Source organism: Eptatretus burgeri, chromosome 1 (assembly GCF_056783735.1).
Source record: "Eptatretus burgeri isolate ZD-2024b chromosome 1, Ebu_testis_v1, whole genome shotgun sequence".
Lineage (NCBI taxonomy): Eukaryota > Metazoa > Chordata > Myxini > Myxiniformes > Myxinidae > Eptatretus > Eptatretus burgeri.
The window spans coordinates 59,912,755-59,928,763 of NC_140961.1; the positions used below are offsets into that span (position 1 = coordinate 59,912,755).

A 16,009-nucleotide genomic window follows, 5' to 3' on the forward strand; every position below is an offset into this window, starting at 1 on the left:
TCTTTTTCTGTTTTTCATCAATGATCTCCCTGACTCACTGGAAAATCTTCTTTATCTCTTTGCTGATGACTCGACCCTCTGCCATAACATTTGTCCTCCCTCAGATTGGCAAGCAGCAGCTTCTTCGCTCTCTGCAGATTTGGATAAAATCACAAACTGGTCTAGCAAGTGGAACATGTCTTTCAATCCTGACAAATCTCACGCTTTCACTATGTCTCACTGAAAGAACCATCTGGAAACCAACCCCCACCCCCCCTCAACAATCTGCTTTCTCAACAATTCTCTCGAATAATCCTTTCATTCAAACTTTTGGGCCTCACAATCTGTCATGATCTTTCCTGGAAAAGCCACATTTCCAAGCTGGCCTCCAAAGCCAGTCACCAACTGGGAATTCTCCATCGTGCAAAGTCCTTCTTTGGTACCCCTGAGCTCCTGACCACATACAAAGCTTTCATCCACAGCCTGATGGAGTACTGCTCTCCCCTTAAGGCTGGTGCTCTCTCCTCTAACCTTTCTGGGCTTCACGCTGTGGAAACCAAGGCATTTCGGATCATTGGTATCTCCCGCAATGAGTCTGAGTGTTTTCATCTCTCACTCTCTCACCGCAGGCAGGACGGTGGTCTTTCTGTCTTAAACCATCTCCTCTCCGGATTCGCCCCCCCCCACCTGCTCTGTCTGTTATCTGTCCCGCCCATATTTGCGCAGGACGCTCAAGTTCCGCCAGCAACCCACTACGGGTAAAACTACTAAAATCAAGAATCAATACTCACCTTCATTTTTTCATTCCTCTTTTTTCCCACCTTTGGAACACTTCAATCCCACTCTTCATTCCCTCCAGGTCTTCAAAACAGCTGTTCACCACCATCTCATATCTTCCCCCATCCAAAACCATGATCTCTTCTCCCCACATTAATCCACCCCAAACCCACCCACTTCAAATTCCCTGCTTTCCATCATGAATGTCGCTGTCGTGTCCATCTTGTTTACCCCGTGTTTCCCGCCCCACCCCTCTCCCTGCCACAGATCTCCTTATGTCTCTGCTCTCCACTGTTTTGTCCTTCACTCTCCCACCCCTCTTGACTCATGCTCCCATTTTCATACATTCTCTGAGTTAGGTCTTATATGAGCCTTGATATGTTCTGTATGTATGTATGTATGTATGTATATATATATATATATATGTATATGTATATATGTATATATATATATATATATATATATATATATATATATATATATATATATATATATATATATATATATATACTTTTTATAGCAACACTATAAAAAGGATTTGTTGAAAGTTTGATGATAACAGCTCAAATTTTTTGATCCCCCAAAATCTGTATTTTATTTCCTCTCCGAAACTACATGCCATTTTCATGAAACTTCACCACATATATTCTTCTTATATATTATATTTTTATTATATAATGAAGATTTTATAACGAGAAGATGAATATATATATTATCTTATATATTCTTCCATCCATCGATGGGGACCAGACTCTGTGCAGAGCATTGGTGCTGCCAAAGCAGTTTCCTTGGCTATTGGATACAATCCTGGACAGGTCACCACTCTGACACAGTATTACTAGCAAGATGTGCCTCATTTTGCCGACCTCGGAAGGATTGCAGGCAGAGTCAACCCCATCTGGTATTCAACAGCCGAGTGGGATTTGAACTCAGGATCCTCGTATCCCAAGCCCACGACCCGAACCATTAAGCCAACACCAGGCATACATATTGTTGCTGTCTACTAAATAACTTATCACTTGCGAGACGTGATACATTTTATATTACAGTAATCTCCTTTTTAAACCTTGTGGCTTTTACTGAAATTACTAACGTCTGGGTTTTCTGATCATCTTTTAGTTAAATTTTGCTTTTCTTTTCCGAATCCCCAGAGGTGAAGGGTTTATAGATCTCTTCATGCTTCTTTTTTGAAAAATTCCTTTTTAAAATTGTTTGTAAAAAATATATTGGCTCCGCGTTTTAGAATTACAGCATAACCACAAACCTATGTCATTGGTGGGATTACAAGGTCTCAAATTCCTGTTTTCTGCCAAGTTTACAAATATCTAATCCAGTTGTAAGCAGGCTGGAGCACAGATATTGAAAAAGGACATCTTTCGACTGCAAGGTAGCACGTGTCAATGTTGGTGAGGATGAGCAACTTCATCTGTTGTATAATTAATGAGGTTTGTTAAATAGTTTGACGAAACATGTTGTCAAAGTAGGACTATCATGATAGTGAGTGAAAGCTTTATCCTCTTCAGAAAATTGTACAAAGATGTGAAAGCCAATCAGCTATTGCTCAGCTGACATTTCACAGAGGTCACATTATTGAAGATAATGCTCTGTCGAGGTGTTTCGTTCAAAGTTTTCTTCTTTAAGAATGTGTTTTCTCAGGGGAATGATGTGCATTTACGTTTATATCTATTATTTGGAACACAACAATGTTCACTTGACCAGGTTTTCACTCTTGATTAACTCAAAGTAGCCCTTTCGAGCTTTGGAGCATCAATGATCATGAAGCACTCAGCTTTGATGCTTTACCTGTAGAGTTTCATGAAGCAATCTGGGATCTGCTTTGGATCTCCATTGCTGGATGGAGTCTTTGTGAAGGTTTACCACTTTTAAGTTGTAGTTTTGCAATCATGTACCTCATACCTAAAAATGTTACACAAGGGACTTTGGTGCAATATAATGCCAATTGAGCCCATTATGCCTTCACTCCATGAATACCAGAGAAACCATCACCCATCCACGCACAAGCTACTTACAAGTCCTGCGAATATCACAAGACCTGTCTATCCATAATGCATCCAGGTACTAATCTAATTTCAATTTAAACTTATTATCTCCATCCTCTGCTGCCACTACTTTTCTCGGGAGATCATTCCATGCCTTAATTCTGTCCTAACTCCATGGTTATTACCAAATTGGTGGTCTATCTCTTTAATTTTTACTGATTACAATATTTTTTTATCAAAAGCATTCATAAATTGTATAAAGACGTTTTTTTGAATACACCCTGAATCAATCATTTTGTATTTTAAACAAGTTGACACATGATACAATTTTTTTTTAATTTAAGACTTGTGAAATGTACAATGTGCATATTAATAGGAAAATACGGGCATGATTTTGCTTGATCAAGATAAAGCTTATGCTACTTTTCATCAAGAATACCTAAATTTTTGGTTCACGAGTCAGTAAGTGACTACTATATTCGTTATGTCTGTCTGTCTGTCCCGAGCACGGATCCGATCCTGATAAAATTTGGGTGGGAGGTTTATATCATGATCCAGTTGTGTTTTCCTGAGAATGGGCGTGCTGCGCCCATTATGGGCGGAGCCACGCCCAAATAACAAGTGTTTTTAGGGGTTAACCAATTTCAAGTTACATCTTTTCCGAGGGGGTTTGTCAAATCTGGCAGGGGTTTTCGGTATTTGGTTAGCCCAATGGCACCTGCATAGCCCCACGGTGCTCGAGTTTTCATTTTCATCCCAAGGTCAAGGTCACAAGGTCACGAACTTAAAAAATGTCGAAAAAAATCAATAAATTGGGCATCGAGCTCCTAGGGTTTTTAACTGTTTCGAATGAAAGTCGGTATGCTCGTAGTGCTCTTCGAGTACTGCAACTTTCATCATTTACATTTTTCCCGATTCTCGCCAGTTTGCCCGTGGCATCCCCTCGAAGGTCAAAAAATAAAAAGGCGAACCGTGTACATTGCTCGTGAACCATCGCCGTCTCCAGACTTGTATATTTTACAGTCGTTTTTTTGAGAGTCAACTTTTATTTCTCAAGTCTCATTATTGAATAATCATGTTTTTAGTCAATGCTAGTTAATGTGCCTGGTGTTGGCTTAATGGCTGGGGTGGTGAGCTTGGGATCCTTGGATCCTGAGTTCAAATCCCACTTGGTTGTTGAATTAATACCAGGTGGGGTTGACTCTGCCTGCCATCCTTCTGAGGTCTGCAAAATGAGTGCCAGCATATTGGTATCCTGTGTTGGAGTGGCGACTTTTCCAGGATTGTGTCCAATAGCCAAGGAGACTGCTAAGGTACCACCAGTAAGGCACTGAGTATGGTCCCCATGGATGGATGGATGGTCCTGAGTTCAAATCCTGCTTGGCCATTGAATTAATATCATGTGGTGTTGACTTAGTCTGTCATCCTTCTGAGGTTGGAAAAATGAGTACCAGCTTGCTGGGATGATTGAGCCATTTGAATGTCCTGTGTCAGAGTGGCATCCTGTCCAGGACTCTGCCCAGGAGAATTGCTCAGGAGACTGCTGAGGCAACACCACAGTTCACCGGTGTTTATTTATTGAGACACTGCCAATGAGGACTCACTGCCAATTGCCAACTTTAAAAGTACGACATGCTTGGTTTTGAAAGATAACTTTTTCTCCTTCACATACGAAATTTGGGATTTCTTCCCATTGCCAATATTCTACCAGGACTTGTTACAAGCCTGGTGGCCTTTATTGATGCATTGAAGAATGGCTCATTACAGTATCAACAATTTTCTCAACAAGGCTATCTTCCACAACAAACTGTTTCCCAGTGTTCCCCAGTCACTTGCATTCTCACGCGATTTTTTTACGTTCTTGTGTGCATGTGATACAGGACGTTTGCAATAACGATGAAGGAAGGTGCTATTCAGCAGGGCATATTGCTGCAATTGTTGGCATAACATATGTCAGAGCTGTTCCCCAGCTTCCCCAGGCTGTTTTCCATGCCACAAGAAGCCTGGGACTTCACTTTTCTACCACCGACACTGATACCTCAATACACCCCCCCCCGCCCCCCCGCCCCCCCATCTTTCATCAGCAACAGATTACTTTGGTTACATGCAAGGAAACTGTGGTTTTGTTTTCCTCTCAACTTTGTAGTGTTCTAAAAAGGGGCCTACAACACCTTTGTATTGCTGTGCACTACTCTTTTTATGTGAGGATAAGTTTGGTTTTCGATGGAGAGAGTTTTTGCCTCTGGGGTCTCCCTGTCGCCCATAATGATCTGTCATAGCGGTCTCACCAGTTGAAAATCAAACCGTCGATATTGATTGGGGAAATTGGTTACATTATTTTTTACCTCCTAATGTTTGATTGCATCTTTGAGTGTCAATTCAGTGTCATGTCCTCTTTGTACTGTACCTGAACATCTGTGTCACGCTGACGTGAGTTTCACAGGTTGATCCCATGTTTGTTTTATTCTCACAGTTGTCATCACAAACATTATTATAATTACTATTATATATATATATATATATATATATATATATATATATATATATATATATATATATATATATATATATATATATATATATATATACATATATAATTTGCACGTTTTTAATTTTGGTTTACCGACTAAGAGAGCTATGGAATCTGCACTTTTTAATATTTTTAATCACTGTTCTGTTCTTGCGTATGGCAGCTTTGTTGCCGGGATAGCTATCATTGCTGTGCAGCTGATGCTGTGCCCCTCCACCAGTACTCATTTCGCTGACCTCAGAAGGATGACAAGCTGAGTCGACCCCATCTGGTGTTAATTCAGCCCTAAGATCTGAAGCCAGCCACTTTAACCACTAAGCCAACACCAGGCTTTGTAATCACTGAATGGAAATGATCAATTTGCAAAACATACAATTGCAGGTGATGTTTGTTTTTCTGGACTTGTTAAAGGCAAGTTAGAGTGTTATTTCCAAAACTGAGGAAATTTGGAATTGGATAAACAGAAAAGGTGTTTGAGAGTGCGTTGTGCAAAATAGTTAATGGTGATGTAGAATTTTCATTTTAATAATTCTTGCTTTTATGTTTTTTACTTTATTGTTACATAGTATTCTTATTTATGATTTGTTGATTTGCAATTTTCGTTTTTGTGCACCATTGTATTTAAAATTTGTGTACTGAATGTTTTCATATTTATATGCATATATATCCCCAGGTTATAACTCCATAACTCCACACCAAGGATTACACTTGTAATGGAATACCGGTATCTATAACAACTAAAATTGGTTTTGGAATAGGAAAGAAGGTGAAGCAATGCTTCAAGTCTGAGCCATTCTTCAAATGAAGAGAGAGGATTACTTGGGTGCTTTGACTTTTGTCTTCCCATAAGTAGTGAAGACACGGATGTGCACATTGTTTTGGGTGCCAATAATTCACCTACGCTTCATCAAAATGCACCATTCGATCTTTATGGTCCACCAGCTTATGCTTGTAGATTGGCACTCATTGATTTTAACACTTAAACTGTAAAGCACCGATCCAACAGTTTACAGTCACGTCAGGAATTAAATCCAATCTAGAAAGCTGAAAGGTAAGTTTGCCACATCTTCAGCATACTGTTGGACAATCATCCTCCCCTGCAAATAATGGCCATGAACTCCCAGTTGGCGATTTTCTATTTAAAATGATTATTCTATCTTATGTGTAAATTCTGAAATACAGTACTGTATACAACAAAAGAAAATGCACAATAAAGGCTTGATCTGGTAGCAACTCTTCATTCAATGCAAAGTAGTGAAATACAATGTCAGGTTGTTAACAATAAAAGTAGTTGTGAATCTGTGGGAGGTGTTCTCGGTAGTCAGCCATCTCCACACACACACACACACACACACACACACACACACACACACACACACACACACACACACACACACACACACACACACACACACACACACACACACACACACACACACACACACCTGCCTAATCAAACAATGAAGACAATATATACACATCTACCAAGAAAGAAGTGACAAAATTGCTGCATTGCACCAGAATCCACATGAGCCTCCTGGAGGGAGCCTGGCCAAGGTGGCTCAGGCCATACACCTCTGCATTCCCCCATCTCCCCCTCCCCATCCCTTGTCATACCACCTGCCTCGTCCCTCACCTACCGCCCTCCACAATTCCGAGGATTTTTTTGTGGGAGAACATTTTGTAAAGTTATTTTGTAACTACTAATCCTTGTAGGCCACAACAGCTGTGGGGATTTTCTGATTTTAGAAGCATCACTAAAATCGGTTATTTGCGCAACTTCGGTTGTCAAATCATAATGCTAGAGTGTAACGGTGAAAGACTGCTACAAACTCGGGTAGCATCTCCTGGAGAGGAATTGATTATCCACAGGGGATGATGTGCTGGAGCCCTAATGGTCCAAACGATCTTTTTACTGTGATGCAATCACAAGAATTAGGCAGGTGATATCATCTTTGCGAATGTGATCATTAATTTATCGTACATAGTTCAAACTTGAATTGTGGGTGGCCTGGACAAATGACCATAACTCGCACATTCACAAGAATAAACTTCTTTATTTAACGACTGCACATATTTACGAGCACTATTTCCATGAGTCATAACTCATGTTATAACAGTTAACTTCGTCAACAAGCACAAATTGTGTGGTTATGCAGGCACCCGCAGATTATAACTTATTGACTTCAATGCAATACATAATCATAAAGAGAACTTCTTTACTCTACGTTTCTGAACAGAGAACTATGATGATTATTACAGAAAAGACAAAGATGGACAAACAGGCAAACAATTGCGTTGTTAGTTCCTATCTATAATTGATTATTGCCGAGATCAAACTGGCAGTGTGAGATTTTGAACCAGTGCAATCTAGTTGGGCTGGTGCAAGGGAAGGGTGAGGCAAAGGTCATGATTCTGATGAAATGTATCAAAGTTATCTCTCCTGAAGCCTTCAGGACAGCAGAGAGTTATCATTCCTGGCTGCCTTCTTTAATCCAAAACACGCAGTACCACTGCATAACTTGACAGTGGACTTGATCAGAGTTTGCAGCCGAAACAGATGGTGAACGTTTTTCCTAGGTTGTCATTCCAGTGGTATTCAAGTAAAACCCCAGCTTCAGGTGGTGCACTTGGACCTCCTCGGCTCTCATCCAATTGCATCCAGCTCTGGTTTCAACAACAACATTCACTAACTCTTTTAGGTGTTGCCTTACCTCAAGCCCACTTGAAGTATGTTTCTTCGCCAGCTTGAGCCAAACCTCAGAACCCAGCCAATCAGAAGCTGCAATGTGACCACAAGGATTTTTTCCCCCCATACTTTGTTCCCAGAGTTTTACAAACTTTGACGTCATTTTTCTGCCTCCACCTATTTTGTGTTCATTATGTCCCAGCTTGGAAGAGCACCATAATCTTTGCGTTCTTACCGCCCGATAAAAAATAACTTACATTTGTTGTAAACAAAGTCAAGGCTCATGTAAGAGTTAAAAACCATAACACAACAGAACAACAGAACAGCAGAAAGTGGGAAAACACACCAACAGCACAGTAAAGGGACACAACCATTCATCCATTCATTGCAACCATACTCTGTGTGGAGCATTGGTGCTGTCTAAGCAGTTTCCTGGCCTATTAGGCATAATCCTGGACAGGTCACCACTCCAACACATGATACCAGCAAGCTGGAACTTATTTTGCTGACCTCAGAAGGATGACAGGCAGAGTCAGCCACCTGGTATTAATTCAACAGCCAAGCAGGATTTGAACTCAGGATCCGAGGATCCCAAGCCCACCACCATAACCATGAAGCCAACACCAGGCATAGAGACACAACAGAAGAAAAGATGTCTTTCAAAATGGCTACTTCCATAGCTGTCAGAAAAAGAATGAATGGAATTTCATGCATTTTATATTTAATAACCTCCCAGTCGCTAAAAGGTTAGATACAAACAATAGACAATACAAATGAAATAAGAATATATTAATCTCATTCAGCAAACAAATTAAGCAAATTCTATAAAGTCAGTCATGCTCTTTCATAGCCAAATAGGGCAGTTAATATGTGACATGTGAACAACTTGGGAACAATCACTTTTTTATAGTGTAGAAGCTGTTGTCCTGACAACAACCAGAATCTTACATAGCAAGCAGTGTAATCTGGTATCAAAGGATATCTAAGAAGACCACACTACTTGCTACCAACAGGTTCGGCAGGAATTTGACCAGGATGTCGGTAATACCTTGATTACTCTTGGAAAAAGACACCGTGGCATCTTTAACATCCATAGCAGGCAGGTCCTCCAGCTTAACATCTTTCAGATGGATAGCCATTATTGATGCCACCTTTCATGTGAAGCACAAAATTCAAACACAGGTTAGATATCTCAAAGTTTAGTATGCATACCTCAAAGCTATCCCCCCAACCCTTTCCATATTAAAGTATATGCAACTCATTGCTTCGTACAAAATCAGTAAACCATCACAAATCAAATTTCAACACCCCACCACCTCACCTTCCCCCTCTTTCACTCCCTCCCTCCCAGTCCTCCACCAACCACTCAATCTCACATCAAGATATTTGGAAGCACATCAGAACTTTTTTTTTCTCCTCGGTGTCAATTAATACATACACTAATATTCCTTTAATTTATCACACTGATTCATTTCCATTTCATCACCTTTCTATGCCATTGTTAATCTACAAAACATTGAATTAGAACTCACCAGTTCAAGTTTACTTTCCACCCTAATTCGCTTCCCAATTCCCCCAAAATTGCAAAACATGTTAGTTGATCACCATTTGTTTGAGTAACTACACTGTCCTGCACAAGTATTCACCCCCATTCGAACTTTTCAAATTTTGATGTCAACTGAGCTTATGTCATGATACTTTTAATATCAAACTTAATATGCAGTCTTCACAAACTACTCCATTGTGATAAAGCTTTAAAATGCACATAAAACATGAATGAATAAGTTAGATTAACAGAGAAAATCAGATGATTCTCAGTTGCATAAGTATTCAAACCCTTTGCCTGATTAACCCTAAATCACTTCAGGAATAAATTATTTGTTTGAAAGGATACAAAATAATAAGTTAAAAATTAAGCTTCCCCACTTATCTAAGGAGTTTTAAGGTCAACCAACAAGGCAAACATGAAGATGAACGATCTTTCCAAAGAAGTCAGACATAAAGTGGTGGAGAAGTACCGTTCAGGAGAGGGTTATAAGAAGATTTCAAATTCACTCATTATCCCTCTGAGTATGGTAAAATCCATCATTACGAAGTGGATGACGCATCACACCACCCAGACTCTTCCCAGATCAGGTCGCCCATCCAAACTCAGCAGCCAGGTAAGCAGGAAGCTGGTTTGGGATGTCACTGTAAATTCAACAATGACTGCAAAGCTCTATGTCTGAGATCCGAGATAGGGGTCAGTGTTCATCAATCAACAATATCCCGTTCCCTTCACAAAGCTGGCCTCTCTGAACAGGTGGCAAGAAAGAAGCCATTACTGAAAAAGACGCATCTAACAGCTCCATGGAGTTTGTGAAAAATCATCTTAATAATACTATAGGCATGTGGAGAAAAGTTGTTTGGTCAGACGAGGCAAAAATTGAATTTTTTGGTCTAAATTTAAAGCGTTACATCTGGCGCAAGCCGAACACTGCACATCACCATCAACACCATCCATACTGTCAAGCATGGTGGTGGCAGCATCATGTTATGGGGCTACTTTTCCTCAGTGGGGACAGGTAAGCTTGTCAGGATAAAAGGGACAATGGATGGTGCAAAGTACAGGAGAATCCTTGATGAAAACCTGCTTGAGTCAGCCATGAATCTGAAACTGGGTTGGAGATTCACATTTCAACAGGACAATGATCCAAAGTACAAAGCTGAAGCCACACCGGAGTGGCTGAATAAGAAGAAAATAAATGCTCTTGACTGGTCCAGTCATAGTCCTGACCGAATACAATTGAACATTTATAGTTAGACATGAACATTGCAATCAATCGAACGATCCACTTCAGAACAAGATAAGTTTTCACGTGAATAATAGGTAAAGATTTCACCATCTCACTGTGCGAAGCTGGTGGAGACCTACCCCAAAAGACTCAGAGCAGTCATTGTTGCAAAAGGTTCTTCCACCAAGTACTGACCTCAGGGGATGAATACTTTCACAACCAGTAAATTTTGATTTGTACATGTTTTTTTTGGTATTCCTGACATGTAACCTCCTTCAACTATAACAGTGTTTAGTTTGATCTCTTCAGTTATGAATAAAAAAGTTCATTTGGAAAAATTGTTTCTACATAATTCGTAATTCATCTAAATGTGGCATTATTGGTTGTGGTGAATACTTTTTCAGGCTACTCTAAGCATAATAACGAAAACATGTCAACATTTTAAGCAGAAACTTTAGCCGATTTAAATAATTGCTTCTTTTGGACAGGCGAGGTAGTGGTACAGTTGTAACAGCTTGCACTGCCATGTGGGAGGCTGAGTTTCATTCCAGTGATGGATGTAATCCAGGAAACCGCATCTTCATTTCAGGCATTCAAATATAGCAAACAAGTGCACAAAAACGTGTTGGTTGTTCTTTCGCTTCCACTTGATTTTGTTTTTCCCTCATCAGCATTTCCCCAGAATCATCGAATTGGCTATATCCCTCTTTCTTCCATTTCTGCAAGGTCTTTCCTCAAATTATAAGAAAATGGCTTTTGTGAGTCGTGAATGCAAAGTTCCAAGGCAATTTAAATCCACAAGGAAACTCCTTACATTAATTGTTCTACACCATTCATGTGTATATAGTAAAAAAAAAAAAAAAAAAATTCTTGTTGCATTGAAGGGGGTACAAATTATTGAGTATGTAAAGCTAACGCGGTCCATGTGTTCACGTAGGTTAGAACATTTTCTGTTATCAGGTAGCCAGCAGTTAAGTTCTCGTGTTCCATTGTCGGAATTTGGAATGCCAAATTGCAGCCCAAAGAGTTGGTGAACTTTTGCACACCCCACATGTACTTTGTAGCAGGGTATGAACTTCAAAAACACTTTCAGGTGGATAGGATGGATACAGAAGGATTATAAAACAAAATAAGTTGACATCGCAATTAGGTAGGAAAGCATAATTCATACATGTCCTCTGTCTGAACCAGGCAGGGCAAGTAGACAAGTCGAAGACTGAGTGGTACCAGAATGGTTCCATCTCGTGTGTGGCTTTCAAAACCTCCCTACTACATCCCACAATGGTTTGAGAACTGCAATTCTGTGCCTCTTGATTGGTGGAGCCATGCTGTGCACGAGGGAATGTGTGGGCACTGTGGGCATAGCTGTAGGGGAGATGATAAAAGGGGCCATCACCAGGGGCGATCTGATCTTGGTGACGACAGTCACATGTTGGGCTGTCTTTGGAATTCCATTTGTGAAGGTGGTGTGATGTCCTTGCATGGAGAATACGGATCCTGTTGAGCGCAGACAACTGCTTTCCTGGGAGGGCGAAACCTGGAGCCTTGTCTGTCAGATCACTCAGCTGTTCATTGTTGGCAATGTTGTTGTCTATTCAGACATTGTGCCACTTTGCCTCTGTGTTAAACCCCGGATCACTCAAAACATTTGCAGAGCTCCATAAAGATGCCTTTAGTTATTTATCTTTACACATTCTTACGGTCTGCCTTTAGTCGTGGAATTATCCATTTTCATCATCCTGTGTGACTGCCTCCTTTCAATAAACGGGTGTTCCTCAAGTACACATCACATGATAACCCTTCATTATATTCTCGCTCGCATGCAAACCGTTTCGGCCTGGCTTTGAGTAAATCCATGGGGGAGCTAAAATTTGTGAAGCGCATGCTGAAAGAGATGGGAGGGATTTGGATTCCGACTTGGGTATACCATACTAACCACTCGGGCAAGATTCCCATTGATTTCGGCCATTCACGAAGTACATCACTCCATTAAAGCAGGTACACATGAAGAGATCCTCGATGCGACAATATACAACTTGTAAATTATATACAAAATATGTTGTCAGGTACTCAGTGATCACGACCGTCCACAGGTAGCAGTGATATGACGATGTCGAAAACAACATAACCACACCACAAATCATGGAGCCGTTTGTGACCTGGATTCTGAATAGTCGGAGTAAACAGGCCATTTAACCAAATACTAGAGAAACAGGATTTGTTCACTCTATTAGAAATAGAAACCCAACTCTTTATTTACAATTTAAACACTTTAAACTCAACCAGTGTTGGTATTGTCGTGTCCAGGGGGTTTTGCCCCCACCTGGACGGATGGCCAAACTTCTCCATTAAAGGCTTACAGCCGAGACTCTCGAAGATCAAAACGTGCGCGGGAAAGAAATGGCGCTAAATGTTGGAGACACATGGGTTGTACTCGTCCCACAACAGATACACGGACACAAGCGAATGAAATACAACAAATAATAATTTAATAACAATAATCAAATATGTACAATGACAATAATTCAAATTGGAATTACTAGTACGGGCCCGTAGGTGCGTGTCCGTAGGTGAGAGCCAGTATGTGCAGCCCTCCTACGCCCCCTCTCTCGCCCCTCTCTCTCACCCCCCTCTCTCGCCCCCCACTCTCATCCCCCTCTCTTGCCCCCCTCTCTCCCCCTCTCTTGCCCCCCTCTCTCCCACTAGTCTCGCCCTTCCTCTCTCCCCCTCCTCTCTCGCCCCTCACTCTCGCCCCCACTCTCATCCCCCCCTCTCCAGTCCCCCTCTCTCGCAGATATTGGTCGACAGATAAATGGCCGTAACTTGGGAACCACTCGTCCAATTAATGTCAAACCTCGAAAAGGCACATCCACGGGTCCCCAGCAATATTCCTGGCAAGTTTCAATCAGATCGGACCATCAATCGTGCAAAAAATAAATAAATAAAATAATAATAATAATAATAATAATAAAATAAATAAACATTAATTGTGACGTCATTCGTGACGTCATAGCACCATGTCTTGTCATTGGTCGACACATAAATGGCCGTAACTTGGGAACCGCTCGTCCGATTAATATCAAACCTAGAAAAGGCACATCCGCGGGTCCCCAGCAATATTCCTGGTAACTTTCAATCAGATCAGACCGGCGGTCATCGAGAAATGGCGGTCGCAGACAAACAGACAAACAGACAAACAGACGGACAGACAGACAGACAAAGAGACAGACAGACAGACACACACACACAGATTGCTGGAATTATAGATAGATGAAAGAAAACATGAGGTAAACTAAATCCAAGTCAAATTGAGGCGCCTCCACATGCACTTAAATACAGACAAGGGAACAGAATAATAAAAGAGAAATCCCTCCTTCATCCCAGTACTTAGCCGTGTGCCAGAGATGGACTCCTCACTCCTCAAGGTCACCAAAACTGCTTCATCACTGCGTGGGAAAAATGCACTAAAAATGGCACCGTCACTCTCTGGGCGGGAAGACATACAGGAGGTAATTCGGAGATGGCACTCGATGTGAGGGCTCATGATCCGCGGTCCAGCTTATTCTCAAGAGTGAATATGCTGAACAATTCCTCTCCCACATCCGGTCTGTTCACAACGATTTTACACATGACAAGATGATTTCTGAGTCCCTGTGATCATGCCACGAGGCACCACGTCTTCCCTCTTCAGAAACACATACTCTTCATGGCTCAGCCGAGCAGTCATCAGTTAGCTTCTTTCCCAGCACACCGCAAATTCACACAGCACGAGCACGAGAGTCACGCAGCCTTTGACGTGCCGTGAGCAAAAGTGAGATCCTCCGTGTCCTCTGAGAAACATTCTCCTCCTCCCACGACTACTCGCCTCCTACTGCTCCTGACGTCATGCCCATAAAAACATCAGCCTTTTGGGCGTGACTTCGCCCGCATCTCCCTTGGAGGCAGGGCTTCTCACGACCTGGTCATGCAGCTCGGCTGCAATTGCCGTTGTCCTTACGAAAAAGTAATTCTATCATTGCTGGTTGGCAATACAAAAACAGAGGGAAAAGTCACAGAGGGGTGATTACATGCTGGGGGAATGATCCTTAATCCCTATCTAATTAGCACAGCACCACCGCCCATGTGGTGACAAGTAACAAGTAAGTTCACAGTTTCCCTACTTAATTACATCGAGATGTCTCCTGCATGTCCGCGGACCAAAAACCTCAATATGATCCTATCCTTCCTTTGAAATTCCTTCATCTACCTCACAAACATAACAGTATTTACAACTCAACCAGCCTCAGTGGCTTAATGGTTGGCATGGTTACTCTGAGTCTGGGAGGTTGGTGGTTCAAACCTCATATGAGTCATACCACAGACTATACAAATGGTATGTGCTGCTTCCTTGCTTGAAGCTTCATATTTAAAAAGGGTAGAATATGAACAATCAACCATAAATTGGTAACAATACTGCAGGCTTTGATGGGTTTAATGGCTTCCTGCATCGAAGCTCCTTGCCAAGGAACTCATATGTACCCAAATGCAACCTAGAGTTAAAATTACCAAATATAGAAAAGCAACAGTTTACAAAAACCATTTCAGTGCAAGGCATACCAGTTGTTATCAATTACATGGGCCTCAACCTGGAGAATCACTCACTGTTTGCTGTGGTGTGTTTTCAGCACAATGAATGGATTGATAGGAACCACGTCAAAACCAAAGATGCACTAGAGTGATTCAGACTGCACAGGAGCCAGAGCTCGAAAGAGGCTGAGATCTCACAACTCACAGAATGGCGTCGTGTTGAAGGGAGGATCTCTTCAAAGGGTACAGCAATGCAATATGCACAGTAAAGTGTCTTCAACAGCCAATTTTACTTGATTTGCATCCTCTGTCTGCCAACTTCTTCTCTTTCACCAATGTCTATCTACTCTCAACTTCCTCTTTCCAAAGGGAGAATGACCCAAAGTAGGACACATCACGAATGTCCTCACCACCATCTCCTCTGATCTGATCCCTCAGTCTCTCATTGTCATCTGTATGTCTCTCTCTCTCTCTCTCTCTCTCTCTCTCTCTCTCTCTCTCTCTCTCTCTCTCTCTCTCTCTCTCGCTCTCTCTCTCTCTCTCTCTCTCCTCTCTCTCTCTATCACTCTCCCTCTTTCTCTCCATTTGGTTCATAAATCGTAGCTGCATGCCTCGTATCACAATGGGCAATCACATCATTGCTATGGTGTCCAAAGCCTCGACCTGTCTGGACCAGCCTCCACTTGCCTTGACA

The 16,009-nt window shown here is 41.5% G+C and overlaps 1 long non-coding RNA gene across 1 annotated transcript in view; it reads left to right on the plus strand.

The window, feature by feature from the left end:
* LOC147034572 (uncharacterized) overlaps positions 1-6,589 on the plus strand; it is a 46,551-nt gene extending 39,962 nt beyond the window's left edge. Inside the window, exon 3 of the long non-coding RNA XR_015059308.1 lies at positions 5,450-6,589. This is a non-coding gene — a long non-coding RNA (uncharacterized LOC147034572). The remainder of the gene's footprint in view (positions 1-5,449) is intronic.
* The last annotated feature ends 9,420 nt before the right edge of the window (positions 6,590-16,009 follow it).